At 35.1% G+C, this 27,261-nt stretch overlaps 1 long non-coding RNA gene across 5 annotated transcripts in view; it reads left to right on the top strand.

The window, feature by feature from the left end:
* Positions 1–27,261, top strand: part of LOC104853356 — a 77,766-nt gene that overhangs the window by 43,507 nt on the left and 6,998 nt on the right. For 2 of the 5 annotated variants that reach the window (XR_777765.3, XR_777767.3), the window contains exons 2-3: positions 9,154–9,267; positions 12,369–12,877. This is a non-coding gene — a long non-coding RNA (uncharacterized LOC104853356). Of the gene's footprint in view, positions 1–9,153; positions 9,268–12,368; positions 12,880–27,261 lie in introns of those variants that run through there. The other 3 variants (XR_002024942.2, XR_002024941.2, XR_777766.3) reach the window with 3 other exon arrangements.

Below are 27,261 nucleotides of genomic sequence, written 5' to 3'. Positions count from 1 at the left end.
GGGATGGGACGATGAATGGAAACAGTGGCTTCTCTGTGTCTGTGGGAAGGTCATGTGTTTCATCGAGCTAAGCTGTGTAGACACTTGTTTCCAAAGCCATGATTCTTAGGCACATTTCTTACTCCTGCCTTCCCCAGCAACTAAAAAGTGCTTTCTGCTAAACTAAAAAATGATGCCTGGGCTTGAGAACTTTAATACAGCTAGAAAATTTAATATAATTTGTGAGGGTCTTTAAACAGTCTTGTCCCAGAGCTGAGGGTGTCTGAGGTAGACTGCTTTTGGGGGTTCAAATCCACCACATTTGATCAAGAGTAGACCTACAATATGTGTGTTGAATGAATGAAAGAATAAAGGGATGAATAAAGCAAAGAAAAATGATTTCTGGTCTCTTTTCACTTATAGCAGTTTTGCAAGAACCACTTTATAACTTTGTTCATTCTTATAAGTCAGTTACCAGGCCTCTACATTTTATTTTATTTTCATTAAGTTTATTGGTACATTTAAGGTAGACAATACAGTCACATTCATCATTGGGATCTTGTACCTTTACATGATATGTTTTGGTTCTTATTTTTTTGCCATTCCTCTGACCTACATATGAAAAATTCATTGATATATTTTATCTATTACCTCCCCTACTGTTTGTATTATTGTGATATTTTGCAACTTTTAATTTCTTTAAATTAGGGGAAGTTTCTAATCACAGAAAAAATAATACCTGTTTCAATTTGGCATGCTTTCAAAAGCAGAAGAAATTAGGTTTTTCAATGCTTTCTAAGGGCTGCTGTCCCTTGGTGGGTTTTTGTTTTTTGTTTGTGTGGGGAAGAGACATCTTTATGCTTGTTTTCTGATCTGTATTTCTAATTTAAATCTCTTTTCTATTACATTATTACTACTAATACTAACACTATTACTACTAGAAGTAATATTTAAAACAAACACTTAAATAAAATTAAATTCCAACTTATTCTCCTAAGAAGAATGGTATATTTTGTCATTTAAGCCTTGACCCTATGAAACAGTGTATCAGTTATCTATTTTCATATGAATACTTCATAACAAATCAACCCTAAAACTTAAAAATATAAAGAGTTGCAACACATTTACTTTTTTCATAAGTCACTGTTCCGATTAGGTGCACATTCCACTTTTATTTTTATTTTACTTAATTTTTTTGGTACCAAGGATCAAACTCGGGTCGTTGCGCTTGCAAAGCAGATGCTGGAACCACTAAGCTAAATCCCCGGCTGGATACAAGTTCCAAAGCCTCCTGCCCTTGTGTGCATTCAGGTGCCTCCCTGATGCAGTTGGGAATTCAGGATTTCTCAGGTAGGGCTGTGGGCTTCATTTGTCAGGATATCCTGGGCTTATTTTATGGTCACTGTAGGGTTTTGTGGAGAAACAGAGGAAGTGTGCAGTCAGTCCTCTTGAGGCTCAGACTCATATAGCTCACTACGACTTCCTATAAATTCTGTTGGACAAAGCATGTCAAGTTTAAGGCACAGAGTACATGGAAAAGCTGCAAAGACAGAGTGCTAAATGCAGGAATAGAGAAATGAGGCTATTTTCACAATTATTTCCCACTGGTGGGTATTATCTTTATCATTTTAGGAGAATCTCAGCTATGGAAATGCTAAATACAGTCACTGTCATGGACTAATGAAATAAAGGCATTAGTGTTTGGATACAGGAAGTCTGGTTTCAGTCTGCTCTCTTAACTCCTATACTGTCCTCTCTTTTGATTAGAATATTAGATCAGCTGGGGGAATGATAGAGGAAAAGCAACAGATGCCAAAAGGCTTTTCAAGTAACTCAATAGAGGGAAAGAATGAAAAAGCTGCATAAAAGATGGAAAAAATGTGACTGTAAAATGACCCTAAAAATCTTAATTATTTTGAGAAGTCAGAAAATGTTTGCATGTAGCTCATGAGCCTTTGAAAGAGTAGTGTAGTAGTGTTGATTGTGGTCTACTCAAGGGAGTCTATCTCTTGCGAGGGCTCATCTCATCCTAGTGACAGGAATGAGGCCAGAATTTGTGTCTGTCCCCAAATATTCACATGGACCATGGTGTGAATATTTGGGAAAAGGAATTTTGCAACTTATACGAGTTGTAATAAGTATAAATTTTGTAGTCTGCTAAATTGGCTTATATTTCATTTCTGTACATATTTACAGAGAAAATAATCTTCCTCTTTTGATTTAACACAACAGATATCCCCAAATGTGCCATCTAGTTGGAATTTGTAATTTTTAACTTCTACTTTTACTATTCACTGCATTAGTGCCTTCCTTGATGCTACAGTTTCTGTTTTGTTTTTTTTTTTTAACTTCATTTTTTTATAGCACTCAGAATAACCCATCAAACTGCATATATAATCATGGAATTCTTCTGCTTAAAAGTCTTTGGTAAGCCCCATCAATTTAAGACCAATACTTCAACTCCTTAAGAACCTTTACCAGGTGATTTCTCTTTATCTTCCTCACATCCTACCATCTTTTGCCTCCTAAACATCTTGCAGAATTCAAAATGTACCACACACTTGTGTGTTCTTTCCCTTTGGACACCAGCTATCGTGACAAGAAATATCTCAACATAGACTCTCTTTCTGCAATTCTCCTGGCCCTTTCCCCTTCCTGACTTCTTCCTTCCTTCCCTTTCTAACTTCCTTCCTCCTTCTTTTCTCTCTCCCTCCCAATCTTCCCCACCTATTTCTCTCTGTGTATGTATCTCTCTCTATTTCTCTCTCTGCCTCTGTCTGTCTCTCTTTTTCTTACCAATCTGAGAGATGGGAAAAACAAGCAAAGATCAAATTAGATAGGCATATCACTAGTACCAGAAAAGGTAATTGTGAGCAGATCTAACTCCTGTTACATTTGGGCCAAGGCAGGAAAAAGATTATGTGATCCTCTGTTCTTGTCTCATACCTCATTGTCTAGAAAGAGTGCAGGCTCCTTGGGGACAAATGGAAGTTGGAGTGTTTTTCAGTCTGGATCCCTAAGTGACTCTGGCCCCTGCCCTGTGATATATATATATGAATGGGAAATCTACAGCATGTTCTTGTGCTAAGTTACTAATATTTAGGTAAAAGTGTAGTCCTACATCTTCACCTATGCTATCACAGAAGTATTATTATACTCTTATTTTGAATATTTATATTTTCATTATTAGTAAGTTGGAACTTTCTTGTATTTCCTGAAAATTTATATGTTATTTATGATCTTTAGTTCTTTTGGGAAAACACCAGCTGAAGTACTTTGTCTATTTTTGTAGAGGGTTATTCATACTGATTTACAATGAACCTTTATATACTAGGACACAGTAATCCTTTTATATCATTAGTGATGAAATAATGTTCCAATGTATTAATTACCTGTTAGATTTAGGATGTATTTTACTACCTAAAGACTTTAATACTGTATAGCTATTTAAAATTATTTCTTCTCTGATTTTTACAATGAGAAAGACCTCCTAAAATACAATAGACTGAACTTCCCTTTTTTATTATTTCTTCATTTTTTAAAATAAGGAATTCTGTAAGGGATTATCTTGGTACATACTATTTGGTAGGGAGATAGTTTTGTAATGAATGCATCCTCATTTTAGAACTCAGTTGGCTCTCCTAATCAAAGAGACAATTTTGGAGACGATCTTCAGAGTTATTCCTTCAGGTACCTCTTGGGCTACATATATGCATTTACTGCTTTCAAGATGACTTGGCCACTTAGCTGTCCCCTGCAGGTCTGTGTACTCTGGAGATGCACTCAATCTCAAGGGGGAACTGGAGGAAACAAGGATCTTTCCAGTCACAGAGGAACACACACTTCCGTGATGGAAGTGGTCTGTAACTACAGAGAGGAGCAGCTGTCTGCCTCTGTAGCTCTTTAGTTAACACTTTATTTCTTCAATTAGTCATTCAGTGTTTTATATGGCAATAAAATAGATTGAGGACTGAGAAGCCATTTGCTAGGCTAATTAATGGGAAATACCCTTAATTTTTTTGTAGCTATGTATGTGAAACAATCTAGTAATGTATAACCCTGGAGACTTTTAATATGCTTGGAGATAAACAGTATAGACAGCAAACAATCTCACTATGTTTTATGTTATGGGTTGTAAGGTTTATACTAGGATGTGGTAATACTTACCTGTCTAACAAAGTTCATGTAGATGCCTCTCCTTTACCACAAAAGTCTAATAAGGATCACAAGATCCATAACAGTCTACAGGACTGTGACTTTACAGCATGAAATCAGAAGTATGTCTGAATAGTGATGTGGGGGCAAGGGTGGTGTGTGTTTCAGTATATGAATGTATGTGTGTATATTCAGGAGAGAGAGAGAGAGAGAGAGAGCACATGCAAGAGAGAGAGAGACTAACTAGATGTAGAAATAGCCTGACCACAGTCAAATCTACTTATCAAGACAACTTCTGCTATAGTAGCAGGTCTTCCTCTTTCATGAGATAGATCCCCCACCCTTCTTTTCCTGACTTGCTTTGGAAAAAATCTTCAATAATTCTGGTCTACAATAATCCTGGGCAAAAAGAAAGATGGGTCTTCCTTGTACCACCCACAAAGAGGGTGCCCACAGAAACCTGAATGTGTACAAAACATCAGTTACTCCAGTACTTTCTCAACATCATATACCCATGTAGATATCTCAAGAGTAGCCATTGGAACTCTACAGAGAATTGATCCATGGTTTAATAGTGCAGATAACTAAAGATAATTTTCATTAATATTATCATTTTGTGGATTCCCTTGTGTTTTATTAACATCTGGAAGAAGGTTTAAAAAAACCTTCAAGTAAAATGATGTTGTATGCTTTGAAATCAAGTTTTCTAAACATTAACAAGGTCACACTGCCAAACTTCTCATGACTCAGACCATTTCTTTTAATAATATGGCTGCATTTCTCTAAGGTTATAGCTTTGAATATTATGTTTTGATTACATATTATTAATAGGTGTAGTTCTAGACTATGGGGATATGGCAGTGAGCAAAATAGCAAATATCTCTTCCCTTATCCTTATTGAGCTCCTACCTTGGCATGAGGAAGTAGACAACTAAAACAATAAGTAATTAAGTTGCATGATATATAATAAAGGTATAAAGAGCAAGTGTGGGGTTTTGGGAATACCCAGAGGGTTGGAGGTCTTGTATCAATGAAGGTAGGTTTCATCGACACTATGTTAAGTGAGCAAAAAGCAAGCCCTAAAGGTACATGAGAAAAAAATATGAGTACATTTTTATGTTAACAAGAGGTAAGACCCTGAAATTAATTCAAGGTAAGACAGCTCCATTTGCTAACAGAATGGATGTGAGATGTAAAACAGTAAGTACAATGGCCCTGAGGTAAAGAACTTCCTCATTTCTCCCAGGAAAACCAGGAAATCCATTGCAGCTAAAACAGAAGGATCAAGAGGAGAACAATAGGAAAGGACCTCAGAAATGTAGTAATCCAAGACTTTGCAGGCTATTGTGAGAAGCTGCTTTTTAATCTAAAGCTAGATTATTTCAGTGTTATTAAGCAGAATAATGATATAAATCACCTGTAAAAAGTTTACTTGGCTGCCTTGTTGAAAACAGATTGGAGAAGATTAAAATGAATTCAGGAGAACCAATATGGAGGATGATGTAATAATTCAAGTGAGAAAAGTCAGTGTTTACTCCAGGGTTATAACAATAGGAGTGTCGGGGAAAGGTTTGATCTTGTATACAATATAAAGTTAGAGTCATAAGAATTTGTTAACAGATTGGATATAGGGTTGAAGAAAGAGATGTGTCAAGAATAAGCCTGAAGTTTTATGTGTGAGGATCTGAAAGGATGGTAATTCCATTAAGTGGTAGAGAAAGGGAAGCAGCATTTGAAAAAGAAGTAAAGCCCTGTTTTGGACTTGTTAATCTAAAGAGCAGTTTTCATATGAGATCCTTAAATATGTGGATTATGAGTTGAGAACTGTGAGCTCAGATATAAATTTGATGTCCACAAGTGGATGAGACTGAACGTCATGAATCAAGATAAAAATCACTTTTGCAGTGAAGCCAGTTAGAGGAGAGGTTAAAGGACTGAACTGTGAGAAACTTGGGCATTAACAAGCCTGGGAACAGAGGAAACACTAGAATGCACACTGAGTGAGAATAACCAGCGGAGAGGGAGAAAAGCAGGAGCATGTCTTGGAAGCCAGGTAATGGCCGTTTTTTAGTGCTTCCAGCTAATTAAATGAGGTGAATACTGAGAATCTATGAATGGGTTTTGCACTATGGTGCTTCTCACAGACTTTGATCTAAGCCTGGATCTGCAGAGGGGCAAAGGCTGGAGAAGAAGAGGAACGAGTAAGCACAAGGGCAGAATTTGGAGGGAGAGATCAGTCGAGAGAGTTGAATGTGTGTGCTCTCAAAAATTAAGTATGATCCCATAATAACTTACCTGTGTGCTGATTGAAGGTGCAGCATAAGAAGAGAGATTTGAGGCACTATTTCCTCGGATAAGCTAGGAAGAAGGCAATCTAGTCCACAGTGGAGAGGCTGGCCTGAGATGAGAATGCAGGCAGTTGGTCTAACCTAACAGGATATCAGAGTACGTGAAGTGTTTATTGTGGTATGTGTAATGTCGGGAACCTGTGGGAGAGATTTCCCATTGGTTCATTTTTGTTCCAGTCATGCAAGAAGCCATAGCAGGATAGGAGGGGTGTTGAGGCCAGAGGAAGGAGAGAGACATAACTGAAAAAGTCGCTAGGAGAGTGGGTGAGGCCTGGAAGGTGTCCTAAGCACTGCACCTGTGGGAAGCTTAGCTCTCTAGCCAGTCCAGAATCACTTCAGCTCTACCTGTAGCCTCTCATCTCTTGTGCCTCTGCATCCTGAGAGGACCAACCAGAATCAGCATCCCTTTCCCTGTCTAAACTGCACTGCTTACACTTGGGTGGTTTGTATAATTGCTCCTCTCTAATTGTTTGCATTTTGCAATTTAGACCATTATTATATTAATAATTGATGTTAGCTATGGAGGCTATGTTCAGCTAAGCTTGGATTTACCATTAGATTTTAAAAATACTTTTTTCTTAATAAAATTTATGGATTAGAAATATGGGTCTACTTATTTTATTAATGAAGCCTTATCTTGTATTTTGGAAATTTGCATGGATTAACCAAATGAATAATATGCTTACGAAGGACAGAAGGAATATTTTCTTTAGTAGTTTCTGTTTCTGAATAAAGAGGAAGAAGACCAGAAGCCAGAGTGGTACCTGGAAAATAAAATGTTTTTCCTATTTTTAAATTTGCCTGTTTAGCAGAAAATATCATGTGGCTGTGATAGAACAGTACGTATCAGGAGAGAAAATGGCATGCAAGAATTTTCAATGCCATATTAGAATGAATCCCAGAATCTTCACTGACAGATCTTGACTCTAAGCTCAAAGTATTAGAATAAGTTGCAACTGTTTTATTAATGCTCTAAAATATCTCAGATTAAACAAAATGTATTAGTGTTAAGAATTGCGATTTTTAGTGTCAGAAAGAGTGGAATAGTTAAGAGAAGTTAAGAAAAAGTAAAGTAACTGTGGACTCAAAATTAGAAGTCCTAAAAAAATGAATAAAATTTCTGAGTTTTAGCTATTGCTTTATAATGGACCAGAAACCTTAGATTAGTCCTATGCTTATGAAGCTAGAGCTTATTTGAAACCTTATTTGAAAAGGTAAGTTTGAGTTACATATCTTCTAAAAACTCTTCCAATTCTAAAAAAATTCTATGAAGTATTTAATTTGCATCAACTATTAAAATATAATGGTAAATTTTGTTGATATTCTAACGTATTTTGTTTCTGAATTGTTAAAAATAGTTCTTCAGTTTTGATTATAAAATCAATATATTTTAAAAGCAGTTCAGACAACTAAAAACAAAAAAGCACCACATTTCATAACATTTCTCAGTAATAACATTTTGATGTCTGTAGAGCTATCGTTTAACAACTGCTATTATGAATATAATACATTTAGTTTAGTTTATTCATGTATGAAACTAGTTTTAATAATATCAACTTTATCAAATATAACTGATGCATTTTCTGAGTTCTTATTCTAAATTATTTTAGTAACTATTTTTTCTCTATGTAGAAAATTATTTTATCTACAAATAAAATTTTTAACATATTATGAGCCCTTATTTATGTAATGTCTCCTTCCAATTAACTATAATTTACAGAGATAAATTTTCAATAATTTTTGCATTTCTAGAAAAATATTAGTAAGCAATATTGAGAGAAAAATACCTCTGTTAGTTCAAGCTTATATTTTTAAAAATTCATGTTACAGATCTTTATTAAGAACTTAAAAATATTGTAGAATGTGTGTTTGGTAGCTTCTTAGTACCAATAATGGTTAGAGAGTATTTTCTTCCTTGTTTTCTTGGTGGGTAAAACTATATTAACAAAAATTCTTGCATTAAACTGTTTTTACATTCTGATAATAAATATAAAGTTGTCATATAATGGAATTTCAGTAGCACAGTAGATTACAAATGTCTACAAGTTATTACTGATCTTTGCTGTTAAATCTACAGTCATATGGGTCTATGGTTTTGTTATTTTTAGGCTATTTGGTCAGGGTTTATTTTAGTCTTACACTAATGTATATAAAATAGCATGAATATTTGCTTTTTCCTTCAAGTTCGTAGAAGTAAAATTTTCCTTGAAATCTGGATGCATTCTCCTGTAATGTCTTGTTGTGTAGAGTAATGGCTTTGTCAGTACTTTCTTTTATTGCTGGTGGAACCACAGAGCTAAATCCTCAGCCCAGCAGGATACTTTTTATAAAGTAAAGCTAACGTCCCTGGGAACTGCAAAAGAAAGGAAACTTCCTATAAATAGTAATTTACATTACTGTATAGATTTATAATTCTCATAACACTGGAGTTTCTCTAAATTTTTCTTCTCTTCTGGAAAGTAAATATTTTTGGAAATAATATGCTAAATATATGTTTTGCATGTTTTGCTTTTGTCATACTTTTAAAAACTTCTTTTTTACTTATTCATTTTAGACAAAATATTGTGTAAAATGATTTTTTGTCCAAATTAGTGTGGATAGTTATTTCATGGTTTCCCCTCTGTTTGTCATGCTGCTATTTAATCTATTCATCCATTCTTCACATTTACAGGTACATTGAGGTATGCATCACCTTAGGAAAGCATAAAAAGAAAAACTACGGCCATGAAGGACTTTTCTGGGGGAAAATGTACCACATTTGAATACAGCACTTTGTGTCAGTTCTGTGAGTAAATTGGCATGGAGCATGGGTTGCGTGTATGGCCTTCACTTATCACTGAAAGGAATACCCTTTGATTGCTTATTAGTAATGTAATTTGGCTAGATTTACCTAATTTAATAGGTTGAAACAAAGCTTCAGGGACTAAAGATTCTTAGTTTAATGACCTCCTGTATCTAACACAATCACCTTTGTATTTATGAAAATTGCCATGTTGGAAAAATGTTACTCTTGACAAGACTGAAATGTGGAACAACGAATAAGAACATATTGAGGAGCTACTGCTCATTTATCTGCATTTGCTTAGCTTGGGACAGGGACATTTTATGGCAGAAGCCTATCCTCTGTGCTTGTAGCCTTGTTTCCTATTACTCACTCTTTGTGAGAACTGGCAAAATTTGTCTTACTTACTTCCATGAAAGCTTCACATTTTCAGGAAAGGAAATTGCACATCAACTTTTGATGTTTTCTTTCCACTAATTTAAATTTACTGTATTTGGTAGTGATTGCTGCCAAAAATTAGTAATATAGTATTGGCAGTATTTACTAGTTTCAAAACTGATAAACATTTTCTCAGTTTTATTCTTTTTGGTTATATTTTGGATATGTCTCAGTTTCTAGGAGAAGGACTTCGAAGGAGGTTTCCACAAGAAGTTTCCCTTTCATACAAACAAATATGAGGGAAACATCTATAGAGCACCTGCTTATTTGGACAATGAGATAGATACTATCTTATGTAGCTATTCTTAAATCATGGTCCTCAGAAGCCAGCTCCAATTCTTGTTAACTGGAATGACAGAAGAAAAATTTTCTATGGTGAATAAAATACTACTAACATAAGTAAAACAAAATTAAATATTGTTCTTTGCTGAAGAACTTTTCTGGACAATTAATAAGGAAAAGAGCATTTTGTCTCTTCAAGGAAGACATACAATGCAACAGTTCCCAGGACTTATTTTAATTCATTATCTTTATGAGTTTTTTTTTATAAAGCATCATAAAAAAAATAAATTAGTAGATAATACCCTGAAAAATACTTTTATAACAGCATCATTTCTAATTGTAGAGCAGTTAAGGCAGGACAAATTTTCTAAATGTTACTTTTGCAGACTAAGTCGTTCTCTCCCTCACTTCTCCTATTCTTTTTCTCCTCGTGCACGCAGAAAATGCATGGTCTGCTACACAGAAAAGCCATCCATACAGCAGATTCTTTTTCATGGTGTGCAATACAAAACAGATGGCTTGAATTGTGGTCTTAATGTGAAAGTAATAATAACTGTGGAGGAAATAATAAGTTTGTCTCCTACTTGAAAGAATAGTGTGAGGATTGAATGAATACACTAAAGTTATATAAAAAATCCACTGTCCTGCAAAGAAACCTACAGAAGAACATTTTTAAAACATGCTCTTGGAACACACTGAGAATGCTGAGATCCACTGTGAGATATGTTACAAGTTAGTGGTATTTTTCAGTTTGTGATACTATACAAGGCAGGAGCATTGTACATTCCAGGCTATCTTTATAATAGCATCATTGTTGTTCATTTGATTTCTGATATAGATTCTTATATTTCTTAAGAGAAACAGAAAAAGGAAAAAAATTAAGGCTGATTTGCTGGAATGGAGCATGTCTGTTGTTGCTGTTTGGCATATTCTGTAATCTGGACGTGCCCCTCAAAATTCCAGTGTTGGAAATTTAATCCTCTGTTTACAGTGTCGAGAGACATAACTGTTTAAGGGTGATTAGGCTAGGACTGACATGCATTCATGGATGGATTAATGATGTTGTTATGGGTTTGTCATCACGAGAGTAGGTTCCCTAAAAGAGAATGAGTCCTCTCTTTCTTATGTACAACTGCACCCTCTTTCTCTTCCTTTCCCACCATGGGATGATACAGCAAAGAGGCCCTTACCAAATGCCACAGTCTTGATACTAGACTTCCAAGCCTTCAGAACTATGAAAATAAACAACTATTCTTTATAAAGTTCCAAGTCTCAGGCATTTTGTTACAGCAGGACCAGAGAGAGTAAGACCTAAATTGATACCGGAGGAGTTTTAGTGTAACAAACACCTACTGTAAGGAAGTACACATTGGAAATGGGTAATGAGCAGAGCTTGGAAGAATTTGGAAGAGCACTAAAGGAAGTTCTGGTGAAGGCTGAGAAGAGACTAGCTGTAGGGAAAGTCGAAATCTTCTTAGAGATTATTTAAATGATCACGGCCAGAATGCTGGTGGTGGAAATATGAACAGTAAAGGCCTTTTTGATGAGGCCTGTGAGGAACCGGTATCGGAAACTAGTTTATCTTTGTTATAAAGTAACTAAAAACTTGGCTGAATTGTGTCCATTCCTGAAAGTTTATGGAAAGTAGAATGTAAGGGCAGTGAACTAGGATATCTTATGGAAGAAATTTCTAAGTGGAATATTAAAGAGGCTTCTGGCTTCTTTGAATTGTATGTGGTAAAGTGAAGAAACGATTGCAAGATGAAATTTACAGGGAGACAGAATGTAAAAATTTGAAGAATTTTTAGCTTGGCCATATAAAGAATAAAAGACTAAAAGAACAAAGAGTTCAAGGATGCAGCCAAGTGACTCTCATAAAAGGATCATATGAAGAGAAAAAAGCAAGTGGTATTCATCAAGGCCGCGGCAAAGTGACCCTGAAGGCATTTCAGAGATTTTTCAGGCTGCCTTCACATGACTGGCTCAGAGCTCTGGGCAGGCACCATGGATTCAGAGGCTGGGCCTGGAGTGCTGTCCATGGGCTTGTGGCCCAGTACCCCTGCTCCCGAGCTCTGCTCCCTGCGTTCTGGTGCAGCACTCCTTCACTGCCCCAGCTAGGCTCAAAGGATTTCAACTGCAGCTTGGGTGACTGCTCTGGAGGGAAGGCACCAGTGTCAAAACTCATTACACCTGGGCATAGTGGCTCACGCCTGTAATTCCAGCACTCGGGAGGTTGAGGCAGGAGGATCGCTGGGAGTTCGAGACCAGCCTGGTCCACATAGTGAGCTCCAGATCAGTCTCAACTACATAGTGAGACCCTGTCTCAAAAAACTTGTTACACTTTGCAATATTCACATGGTCCTCGTTCTGCTTGTTTTTGCCAGATCCTTTTGATCACATCACCTGTGAATGTGGCACTCAGTCAAAGGTTTGAATAGAATCTATTTTACCACCTTCATCGTCATCATCACTCTCAGCCTCATCACCATCACCAGCCCATGATGGGCACCAAGATTTCACATTCCAGAGGAAGGTATTTCAATATAGATTATAGGTTTTTATTTGATTTAAAATGTTTGCAGTGCAAATATGAAAATTATATTACATTCATCCACCAGAGGGAGCCCCCAAATCTGCTGTCTAAAAGAAAATAAGGCTGCAATAAATAAGTGGCATTTCTTTACATTTTATTGTTGACAATGACATGTTAATTGACTCGGTGTCATGGTGGTTATGGGCTCACATATTAAATGGTCTTTTGAATATAAGGTGACTAAAATCATTTCTTACTATACATGCCACTTCATTTTAATTTATGGTTCTTAAATAATTGTCTATACTTTTGTCTTTTTCTAACTTTGTCTTCGAGTTTTTGTGTTATTTTAGTTCTACTTTTTAATATTTTAATTTAAGAGTAGTATTGCCTGATTCTGTTCCTTGAAAATGTAATGATAGCAACTCTTCCCTTTTAGAACCTAGTTTGTCTTAAATTGTACTTGTATCTTATTAAAATTATGAATTTATTTTTTTCTGTAATCTGAGAATAAATTCAATATTCACTACATCTTCTCCATTCTCTATTTCTTCATTTTGATCTATTATTTGACTGGCTAGACTTCATGATCAAATAGTTTATTTAAGAAGGATATTTCTCTCTTTGAGTTTATTGGTACATTTTAGGTATACAGTACAATTACATTCATCATTGGGATCTTGTACCTTTTCATGACAGGTCTTGGTTCTCATTTTTTTCCCCTTGTCTCTGCCCTACCTTCACCTCCACTCCCTTCTCTATTTACAAATACTTTATTTCCATTTTCTTATATTTTTTCCCTTATTACCTGTCCCCTATCCTACTTGCTTCCCCTACACCTTTAGCCCTTTTCTTCCTATTTCACATTGTCAATTATATCATTAGGACCTTATGTATCATTATGGGTCTGCAAATTCTTGAATCCTTGATATCTTTCGTGTTTGGGATGCACATTGCCTTACATAGGTATGACAAAAGGAAGGGTTAAATTTGTCAGATGATTTTTTTCCTTCATCTATGATTTTATTTTCTCCTTTAGAGAATCAAATTTGTCAAATATTTTTCTATAAATATAATGTGGGTAGGATGCAAGCAAGGAAATTGTCCAACTGTTTTTTTTTGTGTGTGTGTGTGGGGTCAGAGCAAGTTCCTAAGGAGTTGTCGCTCCCCATTTCTGATGGATCAGTCTTAGACAGAACAATCCTTTTGAATAACAAATTAAGCCCAGACTACATCTCCTTATAGCTTGCTGGGTCTCTCTCTATTCCTGTTTCTGTCTTTCTGTCTCTCTCTTTAGATTGACTGAAATATAATTGATACATTAAAAATCATGAATTTTAGTTTGGACATACACCTGTATCTGTGATATTGTCAGCACGATCAAGGCAATAAACTTATCCATCACTTCAAAAGTTTTTTTCATGTTGCCCTCTCCACACACACGCATTTTTTTTTTTTTTTTTTTTTTTTCTTTAACTAAGAACTCTTACTTTCGTAGGACAGTTCTGGGGAAACACAGTTCTTGAAAGAGCTCTGTGGTTATGCATTGCCTCTGTACCCCGAGTTTTCTCACTTAGTAATATAATCAACCCTATTTTGTGGCTAGGGGAATTGTGCACAGAGGTTAAACCAATTACCCAAGACCACGTGGCACATGAGTGAGCCTCTGGGTGACATACTGTCTTCCATTGCTGCTTATTATGCCTGGGAGCTGGCCTACTTCTTCCCATCACATCTAGTTAAAATCAGCTATTTTAATTCCCATTTCTGAATAGAAACACTACCACAGTTACTAGAATGTTCTTTCAGAGGAAAAATGAATTATAAAAAATTAATAAAGATGACATAGATTCATCCAGAATCAGTGCTGATAAATTCGTTCTTTTTCACTTTCTTTAACCTCTTATTCTCCACAAACTGCTTACAAGCATATTCAGTGTGCTGACAAAACGTTTTGATAAAAATAGTGCTTGAACATCACCATTTCAGACAAATACAAAACATTCGGTTTGATGCTTGCATAACTTTGTATTTTAACTAGCTATATATCTCTTTGTGGATACTTAAAAAGCTGTTTGTTAATAAAGTAACATATTAAATATAGAGAAGTTACATTATCATTTGTATTTTTCCTCAAAGCACAATTTATTTAACTGACCAACTGAGCCTGGTCTTCATTTAGCCATGTGAGGACAGTTCCCTTCTTGCTTAAGAAATTTAAGCAACAATACGGTCTCTCAGGCCTCTTTCCTCAGTGTGACTGTTCCTTGGGCCAATGATTTTCCAGATGTCCTCAGGGATGCCCAGGAAGATGATACAGGGAGGGCCTGCAATGCTGTGGATCCCGTAGAAGCATGGGGCATCCCACGTGTTATTGTCCCTCCTTGTCCTCCCGGTCCCTGCCACATGTAAGGGAGCCACGTGACTGGCTTTACGCGGTGCTTCACACTCACATCCTGGGCCTATGGGATTGCTGTCTCTTCAGCTTACCACAGGGGGCAGACACTGCCTGAAAAAATGTTTTAGAAAACAGATTCTTAAGGAAAAGCAGAGAGATACGAAAAGCAAACAAAATAATACAATAAAATAAATTCTGAATCTTGTTTCTGCTGCCGCCTTTAATGGCATATCATATGAAATAGGGTTTATTCATTAATTTAAAAATAAACAACTCTTCATTAATGTTGAAAATATATGAACATAAGGTTTAAAGCTAAGATGATTTAAAATTTTTCTTCAGAAGACTACATATGGGTAGTGTTTGTATGTTTTTATATTTGTATTTCAAATTTAATAACTGTGAATATATTTTACTTAAATGTCCCAGCTTTATTATAACCTCCCAAATGAATAATGCATTCTGTAGAAAGTATCCTTCCCAAAGGAGAAAGCACTGTGAACATTAATTTTAACTTCCCTTACTGGTCAATGGTTTGCATCCCTAAAAAACAAAACAAAACAAAACTGAGGAAATGTACATAAGTATTGCTACTTTTAATGAGCTGCAGCACTTCAAAATTCAAAACTCGAGTCTGGGGAAGACATTGTAAAGAAATATCACTCCAAGTGATTGAATAGGACAGACTCACATGTCTATCCTGGTAATTTTTTGAAGCATGGTAGTGACAATTATGGATCCTGTAGCTTACTGATGGAGCCTGAAGTTTGACTTGCCTATGAATTGTTATTTATTAATAATGTATATTATAAAAATAGAAGTGTATAACACTTTATCTGTTTCAATAAAATAAAATACTTTTTGCAATAGCAATATTCTCTGGGTCAACATTTCCATGCTAATAATAGTATTCCCCCACCTACTCATCCAGAATGCCTATACTGGAAGTGTATTTGACAGTGAGATGCCTCAGAGAGCTACCTGAACCTCAGTTTTCTCATCTACAAAATAGTGCCATGAGCTTGCCTTGGTGTGTGAGGGCGGTGCAGTGAGATGGCACGTGTGGAGAGCTGAGGGAAGGGTCTTCCAGGCACGCGACGCATGCTCACCGATAACACAAGTAACTGTGCAAAGTCAGCACATACATTCAAACAAATGACCTAATAATTCAGGAAGATGAAAATAATCTTCACAATCAAAACAGATGGCTCAAAGGGTTAGATGGTTTTGGCCTTCTATGATTAGATTCCAATTAGAAATTTTCAAGTCATACTTTTAAAATACAAGAATTATATAGAGAGTTCTATAAATAACTCTATAGAGTGAGTTTCTTAAAATCTTTTCTGGGTTTTATAGCTATTTCATGACGTAATAAAAATACCAGTATTTTAATAATAAGTTTCTATTTTCTAGAAAAGTCTTGTACAAAGATTGTTAAAGTTTACTTAGAGGCACAGAAAAGAAGTGCAGATATTTCTGTTCTTCCTGCTTCTTTGCCAAACTTAGTGGTAGAAGAATAATCACTCATAGTTTACTCTCTGAAGATGATTAGAAGAAAATAAATAGCAGATGTTCAATAATACCTATTTTTTACAATGTGAAAAGGATATAAAATTGCTTGTAAAACTGATGCCTTTTTTTTTTTTTTTTTTTTTTGGGCACCGGGTATCTAACTTGGGACCTTATGCTTGTGAGGCAGGCAGCGGAACCACTGAGCTAAATCTCCAGCCCTTGCTTGTAAAATTGTAGTAGGCACTATCTCAATTTTAACAAAATGGATATTAGTATCAGATAACTATGAATAATCCCCCCAAACCTTTGCTCTCATATACTGCGGCATATTCAGAGAATACTTTGCAAATATTCGTAGTGATTGCATAAACTTTAGTCATCCATAGGGAATTATACCTAATCGAGAATTGCCTTTGTTTTTGGTAAAAAATGTAACACAGGGCTTGGAGGATGATGATAAGATAGATTGGGTTTAGAAATATAGGTTCTTTGGGATACAGAGGCTCACTGCGGTGTGACATGATATCTAGGCAAACCTCTGTAGTGGACAATCGGAAGGAAATGAGCTGGTCCTGATACCAATGTTGGTAAAGTCAATACTCAAGTGGTATATGGAGAGTAGGTGTCTGAAAAGTACTGATTACAAAGCACTTAGTCCAGGGCAGTGTCTCTAGCATGAGATAGACGTCATTCTATCACAGGATCTGGGGTTTAGGGATTTGGTATCTCCTAATGCCCATGTGCATTACAGAGGACTAGACAGAGTGCAGGCCTGTTGGTAAGGATGTAGCCATACTAAAGCAGAATGAAGTTCCTGACCCTGATTTACAAGACATTGGCCTAATTTTAGGGATTAGGACAGATCATGACAATAGGATTTAAAGTTGCATTTCTTAGGAAAAAGATAGGTTTGAAACCTAAGTTAAGTCTAAATGTACAAATGACAACCTAACTGTACAATATGATTAACAGTATCTTCACCATGTCTTAAATGGATAAATATATGAGTTTCATTAAGGGTTTTAATTAATATCATTCACAAAATTAGATGTCATTTAAAACCACAGTACAGGTCCATAGAAGTCAAAACAGGGCTATTCAGTAGGTTTTCAATGGATTTATGTGAACTGATTTTAAGCTAAGGAATTTTTCTTCTGTGCTGTTTGTACCCAGACTTGAGTCTGAGCCACCTGACTATTCTTATAAAGAGCAAGAGTCAGATTCAGAAATAAACCTGAATATGGAAATCTGGGAATGAGGAATAAAATATTTCCATTCAGTAAATCAAGTGAACAATGGACACAAAGTAGTCTTATTGCACTTAAGGAGCCTTCCACTGGCTTGCTTTTCTCTTTTTGAGCATACTTCTCTCTTCTCCACTGGTAGAATTAGAGGCTACAGGTTCTTCCTCTTGCATGCATAGTTCAAATGAAGCACAGAGCTGACAGAATGGAGGAAATGAATGTCATGTATTTAGGCATAAGACATTACACATAAGACTTCAGATTCTATTTCATTAAAACTAATCAGTAGGCGAAAGTTGGTGGCCAAAGGAGAGGAAGAAGTCAATGGATAACACTTCAGCATTGCTGTAGTATATTTTAGATATATATGTTACGTTGTATTTTTAAAATGTTAATTTCAGTTAATAAATAGAAACATATCAATAGTTTCTAAGCCTCTCATGAAATTAAACAAACAAAATAATTATATAGGAAAATACAAGTAAAAGGAAACAGAAAACACAAAATAAACAGAGTATGAATATAGTGCTGTTCAGAACAGCACTGAAAATACAAGGATTAAAGTATGGCCACTCCAAAATATTTAAATAGTCACACAAACAGCAAAAAGCATAAATGATAAAAGAACAATCAAAATGAATGCAACAAACAATAACTAAATAAAAGAATGTGATTTATAATATTCACCGAAATAAATTTCCAAAATATATAACTAGTATATGGAACACAACTAGTATACAGAGGAAAATTAAATAACTATACATACCCAAGATGTATAGTACCATACCCCAATTAGAAAATCGCATGGTTAACATTAATAGAGCTGAAACTAGTACACAAAAAATAAGAGGAAGTAAAACAATGCGATTTGGGGAGGTTCCTGGCATTGCCATTTTCAATTTTTGGCAAGTGATTTGTCATTATTTAGAGAGAATACTCTAAGAGGCTTAATTATTAAGAGTAAAATATACATTTCTCCCATAAAACATTTCATGCTTATCATTTTCTTTTAAAAATATCCACATTCACAATATTGTATAGCGCAAACGAAATACCAATAAATTCTCCCATTGGGAAATATTCCTGTATTTTTTACAATAACACATCAATAAAATTCAGTATTACTCACAAGTTTTTAGAAATTAAAAATCATCCTCTAAGGAACTTCTGAAACAAAAACAAAATTAGGATTAAAATTCCGGGCTTCCTATTTCTGATAGGGCAGAATATATGACCTTGGAAAGCAACACCACAATGTACATTTTCATGAGGATTAAATATAATCAATGATTTTGAATGTCTCCATTATAACATAAGGGTATCTTTAAAGGTAAAAAATAATGAGTTAGAAAACTGATTGGGAAATAGAGCTGAAATCTATAACTGCATGCACAATAGTTCCATAAGAACAGGAAGCATCCTCAGGAGACCAGGCTTTGAACTTAAGCAAGGACAAAGCGGTTGAAAATGAAGCTCTTGGTAAAAAAATGAAAAGGGCTAAAGTATTACTGAAAAAGTAAATGGGGGGGGGAACCAGAAAGGACTACCACCACCACAGAAACACTTTTTGTGAATAAAGGTAGAAGACATTTGGCTAATATGTTCAGTAAATAAACTAACAAAATTTCCACCGCAGATGGGGAACCACATCAGCTTGAAGTTCAAATTTATACAACTTGTGTGGGTTGGGGGACCACAAGCTGAGATGTGAACAAACAAACAAAATATGCATAGCAAAAGTCAAGTAAAATATAACAGAAAGAAAGAATAAAATCAACAGCATGAAATAAGAAGATGCTAATTTACATGGGGAGAAAAATGTAAATCCTCTGAAAATGGAATTATCTTATCTCAGCTAGGTGAAAATTCCACAGAGAAAAATCCTCTAAATGTAAATTTACAATAAAAATTAAAATACACAAAATTTTAGCCACAATGAGTGAAAATAAGTTCAAAATAGAAAATATGAGAAACCAGCATATACATTACAAAAACCCAAAGGATTTGTAATGAACAATACAAGTGAAAGTGTCTAAAAGGAGTTTTAAAGGAGAACTAAGACAAAGAAAAGGAATTATTTAAAGAGATAGAGCCTAAGGTTTTCCATAATTTCTTAAAGGCATAAATTCTTGTCCTCAAGAAGCATAAATGAATTTTGAGCAGATAAAAATGAAGCTAAAATCAATACCTAAATATCCGACAGAATTCCTAACAGAATACCAAAGATAAAGAGATATTCGAAAACAATAGAAAAAGAATCTATCAATGAATACTTTCAATAGAAAATATTTTAACAATTAAGTGGAGGAGTACTACTAAAGCGGTGAAGAAAATAACTATTATTTTCACCTTTCAAGTACAAAGGTGAAAAATATGAGGATAAAAGAATATTTGAGTTTATCATGAAGACCACTCAAGGATTTTGTAGAGGACATACACAGTTCAGAAGGATTGGAAATTACCTTAGCCAGAGTTTAAAGTGTGATATCTTAATAGGGGGGAAAAAACACACGTTAAGTATGTAGTAAGAATATATTAAACACTAAATAATAATGTCTATATTTAGGAATAAATACATAATTTAGGTACAGAATCCTTCACAGCGATAGCATGAAAGAGACAAAGTTGACTAATGGCAAATGTTACAAGATCTCTTTTAATGTTGGAAAAGGGAGAAAATATTTGGCTTTAATTTGAATACTGAAATGTTCAGAGTAACCATGGAAAATAGAAGTAGGGTATGTAAATTCTGAAAGAATATGGGGCAGAAAAAGAGAAAAAAGTCAACCTTAAAGAAGTTATAAAAAGGAAAATAAAGGCTATAAGAGCAAGACAACCAGTGAGCATAAAATTACATTGTAGAAAACATCCCAAATGTATCAGTAATCATAATAAATAAAAATAAGTCATTCCCACTAGTGAAAATAGATTGGCAGATTGTATTTACAGATACCTGCTCTATGGAATTTAGACAATTTACAGGTATAAAAAGATGGCAAGAAGAAAATATACCCTGGAGATATTTACCAAACGAAGCATTCCTATATCTTTCTTTTTCCTTTAATTGAGTTTATTGGTACATTTTAGGTATACAGCACAATTACATTCATTATTGGGATCTTGTACCTTTACATGACAGGCCTTGGCTCTCGTCTTTTCCCCTTATCTTAATAACAATGAATCATGTTTTGAGGCAAAAATGAGAATGAAAAGAACCAACGCTAGAAGATTAAGTGCTGAATGAATCAGGTTACTGCATATTTATCATTTCATTGTGTGCAACTGGAAGTTAATGTACCATTGTTTACTGTCTCATGTCATCGGCATTTCCCTCACAAATTGTAGAATTTTTTATGCTAGATATTAATCATTTATAGTTAAATTCATTTCAAATAGTTTCTCCTAGTACATGTTTGACTTTTCACACATTTGCATTGTCTTGGGGGATTGGTTTATGTTTTTTATTTGAATTAACCTTGAATGCAGTATTAGGATCCCTGCTTAGAAGAAGCAGATCCACATCAATCATAGCATGGTGTAGAGTAGTACTTGATTAGCAAACTTAGTCTCTAGTGATAAAGCACCCTGAAAAGGTAACGTTTAGAGGCCTAAATGGCGGCTCTTATGGCTGCAATAATAAGGAAAACTGTGGTATGGGACAGGTGCTTCTCTGTACAGTGAAGCACTTCAGAAAGAAAATGGTATCTCAAGTTTAGGGTAATTATGCAGTGGACAAGAGTGGGCAAAAAGCCCTGCAGATTCGAAATACCAATGTGGAATTCAAAAATAAGGAAATAATAAATGGATTTACGTACCGTTTAGTCACTCAGTGCCCATGACGTCCACGGACTCAATGTGTGGTTATCCTCTCATTCTGAATGTATAATCGAAATGGATGCACACGACATCTGGCAAAGCCCCTGCGCTGGCTTTCTGATTCAGGAACAGAAAGGCTAAGTGGGAGCTGCTGAAACTTTCCCTCCCTTCCAGGTTTTTAGGTAGAATGTTGAATGTACTGAACTGCATCAAGCTCCACTGGGGCAGCTGCATGAAGGAATGCCAGCGTGAAAGGCCCCAAAGACAACGCAGTGAGGCCAGTCACGTCCCATTGATTGCTTCCCAGCTTTTGTTGGAACTGAGGTGATGGGTCTTTAAGACGTCTTCACTACTTCATGCTTCGTCAGGTCATAATTTCGCTTGCAGCTTTAGTTCCAGATTTGAATTTTTTTTTTTTTTTTTTTTTTTTTTTTTTTGTAGAAACTGTAACCAGCCACCATTTTAAATAATCCGTTCCAGGATGGAGGAGACTTAATACATGATGAGTATGGATTTGAGACGTAAAAGGTTAGGGGGAAAAGTGAACAGTGTTGATAGTCCGCCAAGAGTCTCTCAAATCTTTATTTTTTATTGTTTTTACACGCAATGGCTTTCTTGTGAGTTTTCTTCTAATCACCAGCATTTGTGACATATGTTGTTTCTATTCTACACCCTTCGGGGTATTGGTGCTATTTTCTTTGAATAAACATCCAGAAGAGCAGGTGGATTTCTATTTCCCAATATCTCCATTTATCACCAAATTTCACAAATGGAAGTAGAAAAGCTTTAGCTTCTTTTCCATGAGTCTTGGCTTACATTTTGTAGTTCTTTGTGGGGTCCAGGTAGAACCTACCCCTGGCAGGGCCTTGTCTAAGATTGTGCTCTTCCTTTCCTTTGAATCCTTCCTTGCCATCCTCCTCACTCCCTGGTGTTTTTTGGGAAGATTCCTTTAATAAGTTACTTGCGCATGAATACTTTTCTGAACATTTGTCTTTGGGGACACCAACCTGATATATCAGCAATGCTTTGTTAGAAAATATTATGGAAAAAAATAAATAGCAGTAAAATTTACAAAATACCTGTGAATAAGAAGACCACAGAATTTATAAAATGTTAATGAGCAACATTAAAAGAAGACAGTGGACAGAGTAGCTACAAACTTACATAAGAGTTTCAATGTAATGTAAATATTTTCTCTTAGATTTATATCAAAATTAAAAGCCATACTAAGTAATTCTATAGCAAATTTGCAAGATTTATCAGTCAATAATCACTATTCACACTGAGATTATAATATCAGAACTTTATTGACAGTTATTACTTCCAATGATTTTGCCATATTTAAAAATATATCTATGGTTAAAAGTGCTATTTACAAACAAAGAATAACTCCAGAGAATCTCTTCAATAAAAATGTAAAGAGGATATTGTATTAGAATTATAAAAGCAAATATATGTAGTATGTCATATATACATGGGAATATTATACATACATATTAATATAGAAATAATCACAACCTCTTTAAGAACTATGAATAGACTTATAGAGTAGGAAGTCTAAGTATAAATAAATTAAATCATATGGTCAGAAATGTATAAACAACAATTGGCAGAGCTGGGACTTAAACTCTGATAATTTTGTCTCAAATTCTTTGTTCTTATCCACTTTCCACACACACACACACACGTAAACACACCACCACCACCAGCGACAACAACAACAACAAAAACATCTTATCAAAATCAGATAAAAATTAGGACTCCTCACAAACAGGCAGGCTTGTCATATGGAAGATGCATACCTATAACAGAAAATATTGAAAAATTCTTTTGAGCAATAAGAATTACATAAAATATATATTTGCTCAGAGTGATCACCATGAGAAACAGCACTCACATGAATGTGCAGTTCCTGGGTTTGTTACAACATGTGTTTCAGGATCCTGTGTTGGATCAGTTATCTCTGTGTCTTCTGCTGCCATACCTGTAAAGTCAGTGCTCAACACATTTCAAAAACTTGAATGAGAGTCTTTGCTCTTCATTACCTATTTGATCTTAGAATGTCTAACAGCATTGACATTTATTGTTTTATGAAAGCTTAAGTCAGCTCTCAAAGTTCAGATGTCTTACTGAAAAATCTTTCAGTGCTTTTCACCCCAATTCAGAAGCAGAACCACTGTAAAATATTCCCATCTATTCTGTGGTGCTATATGACTTGTTGTTGTGAATAGGTGAATGTCTTACAGAATCACCACAGACTTCAACTTTTTCCTCACATTCAGATCTTCAATTGCTCAAATAAAGTAGGTGTTGGTATAAAAACCAAATTAGATTCACAGGCTAAATTTTAGTTCTTCTTTGTTCACCTTAAAAATGACATTTTCCATAAAGGCAGCACTTTATTCAAGGCGTATACCATGATAATATTTTTCTTGTAAAGTATTTTGATATCAGGTGTTACTTATATGCTGATTATTATTTCTTTTTATCCATTTTACACTTATTGTTAAAAATTAAATCTTTAAGTGTACATGGAAACCATAATAATTTTAATATCACATGACTATAAAAATATACTTACTAGTACATACATTTTCCCTTATGTACATGGTGTTAGGTTTATTGAGATCAAGTGTTTTTTATGTTAGAATGTTTTTTCTTATGTGTATTTCATAAAAATAAAATAATAATTGATAAGTAATTATTCTATCTTTTATATGGATTTTGTTATAATCTGTGAATAAGAAGAGCTGGGGTGGACTAACTTACATCAATTCTCTTGATCAGTTCATTTTCTTCTTAAAGCCAGATTGGCTAAAAAGAGAGAGGAGACGTAGTTAACTACAGCAACAGAAATATGTTTTTCATTTGGCATGGCAGGAGGATTACCAGTGAGCGTGATGATCGTATATCTTTACTGATGAAAAATGACTGACTGGTGAGGAGTGAGCATTCTGGCAGGAAACAGGAAGCAGACACATAATTCACAAGCCAGACAGTGAGAGAGAAGTCCCTGAATAAAAATAAGCATGGACATATGTGTGGGTAGCAGAGTGCAGTGAAGGAAGCAGCTACCCAGCAGGAAGGCAAAGGCAGGACAGCAACATGATGTCTGAATGTCTGGTTACACAAACGTGATGGAATTGTTTCCAGGAAGAATGATTAAGAGGCACTTTAAACCAGGAAAATGTATGTTCGCCTTTCTCCTCATGCATATTTAATAAAATTTAATAAAATTTGGGCCTCTGCTGGCATTCAAGAAGAATAAACAATAGAGAACCGATCTAATCTATGGACATTAGACCTAGGTATAAGGGAACTGAGGCGCAGAAAAGCTAAGTGGCTTTCCAAGGTCCTGAAGTTCAGTAGCAGCAAAGCTGAGACTGATGCCAACACAGTTAGTGCTCAAGCTATGTACAACTGTTTGTACTTTGGGTCACGAAATTCTGCTTCCACCTTTTGATACCCATTAGAAGTTTTTCAGTTAGGAATTTATAATATTACTGCAGTTTTCTTCAATTACAAACATTTATTACACAGTCACTATGAACAAGCAGTACGTTAGGAAGTAAAAAATTGAAAGAGATATTGTCCTGCACTGAAAAAAGAGCTCATAAATTAAAACTCCAAAATAAAAGCTGATCCAATTTGCTGATACCATACTTCCAACTCAGCCTGATCATATTAAATAATCAGCTTCATCTCTCTCTTTCCCTTTTCTTCTCTTCCTCTCTCTCTTTGATACTAGGAATTATGACCAGGGCATTTGCACTGTTACAAACCTCCAAATTGCCGAGTTTCTCAGGTTGGGCTTGAGATTTCATTCATCCTACCTTAATCTTACACTGTGCTGGGATTACAGGAATGTGCTATCATCACTGGATCATATGTCTTTATCTTGAAGATTCAGATTCTTAGGTCTGAAGCACAGGATCTTTTAATTATTTAATAGGCATTTGAGGTTATTGTTATGATCAAGCAGTTTCGGAAACACTAATGTCACGATCTTGAAATTGTATGCACATTGGAAACACCTGGGAAACTTCCAAAATTATAAATGCATTTGTATCACTGACTCCTCCACCAGACTGTGACTTGATTAATTATTATTTTTAAGAGCTTTACTTTATTCATATATGTGTGTAGTACATAATGTTTGCCCTCTTTGTTGGAAGATGACCTTGGCACCATATTGTTAAGTGACATAAATCAAACTTAGTATTAAGCTTAAGTGACACACAAGCTTAAATATTGCATGCTTTCTCTTATGTGAGAAATCCAGAGTAAAAATAAAGAGCAAAATACATGACAGATAATAGGAAGTAAGAAGATAGATTATTTCAAAGGGGAAGGGAATGAAGAGATGAAGGGAGGCTGGAGAGAGGGAGTGGACAAGGGATGAAGAAAAAGAATGGGGATGTATTATGTACGTGTACCACCTCCACACAAGGAACCCAAACATTATGTAGCACGAATATACAAAAACCATTGCACTATGCCTTGAAGATGTGGTGCTCAAGGAAGATGTCACAAAGTAGGTACCAATGTACAAAATGTTAAACTAATACCTATTGAAAACCCACTTTGCCATTTTCAATTTTATTTATGTTACTCTTCAAATAAGCATATAAAGTTAAAATGGTAGTTATCTGAATTTCCTATATAAAACTGTAAAGGTAAAAACTTACTGAAGCTCATGGATTTTGAAAGTGGCTGATCTTCTATTTAAAACTAGATTTATCTAAATCTGTAATGTGAGTATTTTTCACTTAGTCAAAGTAGCTTTCCGATCAACTCGAAGGGTAGAAAGGTTTCCAACTGTCAGAAAATGGTATGGAAGGCATTTTAAGAAGGGACACCCATGTCAAAAAAATAAAAAATCTGACAGCACAAGTTGGAAAGTTGGTTCCAGATAAGGGAGGCTTTGACTTAATTGACTGCTCTTCTAATCATCACTCTGCTAATCTTTGTCGATTGATTCTTTCATTCATTCAGCACATTGCTGTTTCATGACAAATATTGCACATTAAAATTTTGAGGTAGAACCACCTATGGATTGTAAATTCTAGGTTAAATATTTACTTAGACTTTAGAGGTTAAACTTGTTTTAAATTTTATTTGCTTGTTTCTGTTAATGTATTACTCAAAATTATAAAGGACACATTGAGGCTTATGTCATAATTGCAGGCAGACTGTCGAAAATTGTAGACCAATCACTTTTTCTAGGACTTTAAAAGGCCAGGGAAATTTTTTCCCAATAAGTGGAATTCCAGAGATTTCTAGCCTAGACAAATTCTGTAAGCCTTTATCGCCAAAGAAAATACTTCGGATGGGTAACCACATTGTATACAGACGCCTCTTTTTTCAGCACAGTTTGAGTTCTTTTGATCATCCAAGCGAAAATGTGGTTGGGGGTTGGCTGTCTAAAAATAGTTAACTTCTCTTTTCACAAGAGAGAGTTTTCATAGAAGCCAGAGACAAAAGCAGCCCTCTGGAAGGGGAGAAATTTTAGGGATGAGAAGAAGGGGTGTATAAAAGCTCTGAATACTGAATCTTTGATTAAGAAGAGTTTCCTGAACACTGAGTCATATTTTCCCTTTTGTTTGTGGAGTTACTGTCATTTATATGGATGATGTGCATAGGAGGCCTGCATTTTATCAGTATCAGCCATCTCTAAATGTGATACAGCAAAGTCACTCTGTACAACTCTGTTGCTGATTATTTTTTCTATGCAAAGGAATGAAATGTCCATAGTTTCATGAAACCATTGTGTG

Source organism: Fukomys damarensis, unplaced genomic scaffold (assembly GCF_012274545.1).
Source record: "Fukomys damarensis isolate Sample0158 unplaced genomic scaffold, DMR_v1.0_HiC HiC_scaffold_5, whole genome shotgun sequence".
NCBI classification, from domain to species: Eukaryota; Metazoa; Chordata; class Mammalia; order Rodentia; family Bathyergidae; genus Fukomys; species Fukomys damarensis.
Note: the sequence above shows the minus strand (reverse complement) of the source record. Positions and strands in the feature narration are given on the sequence as shown.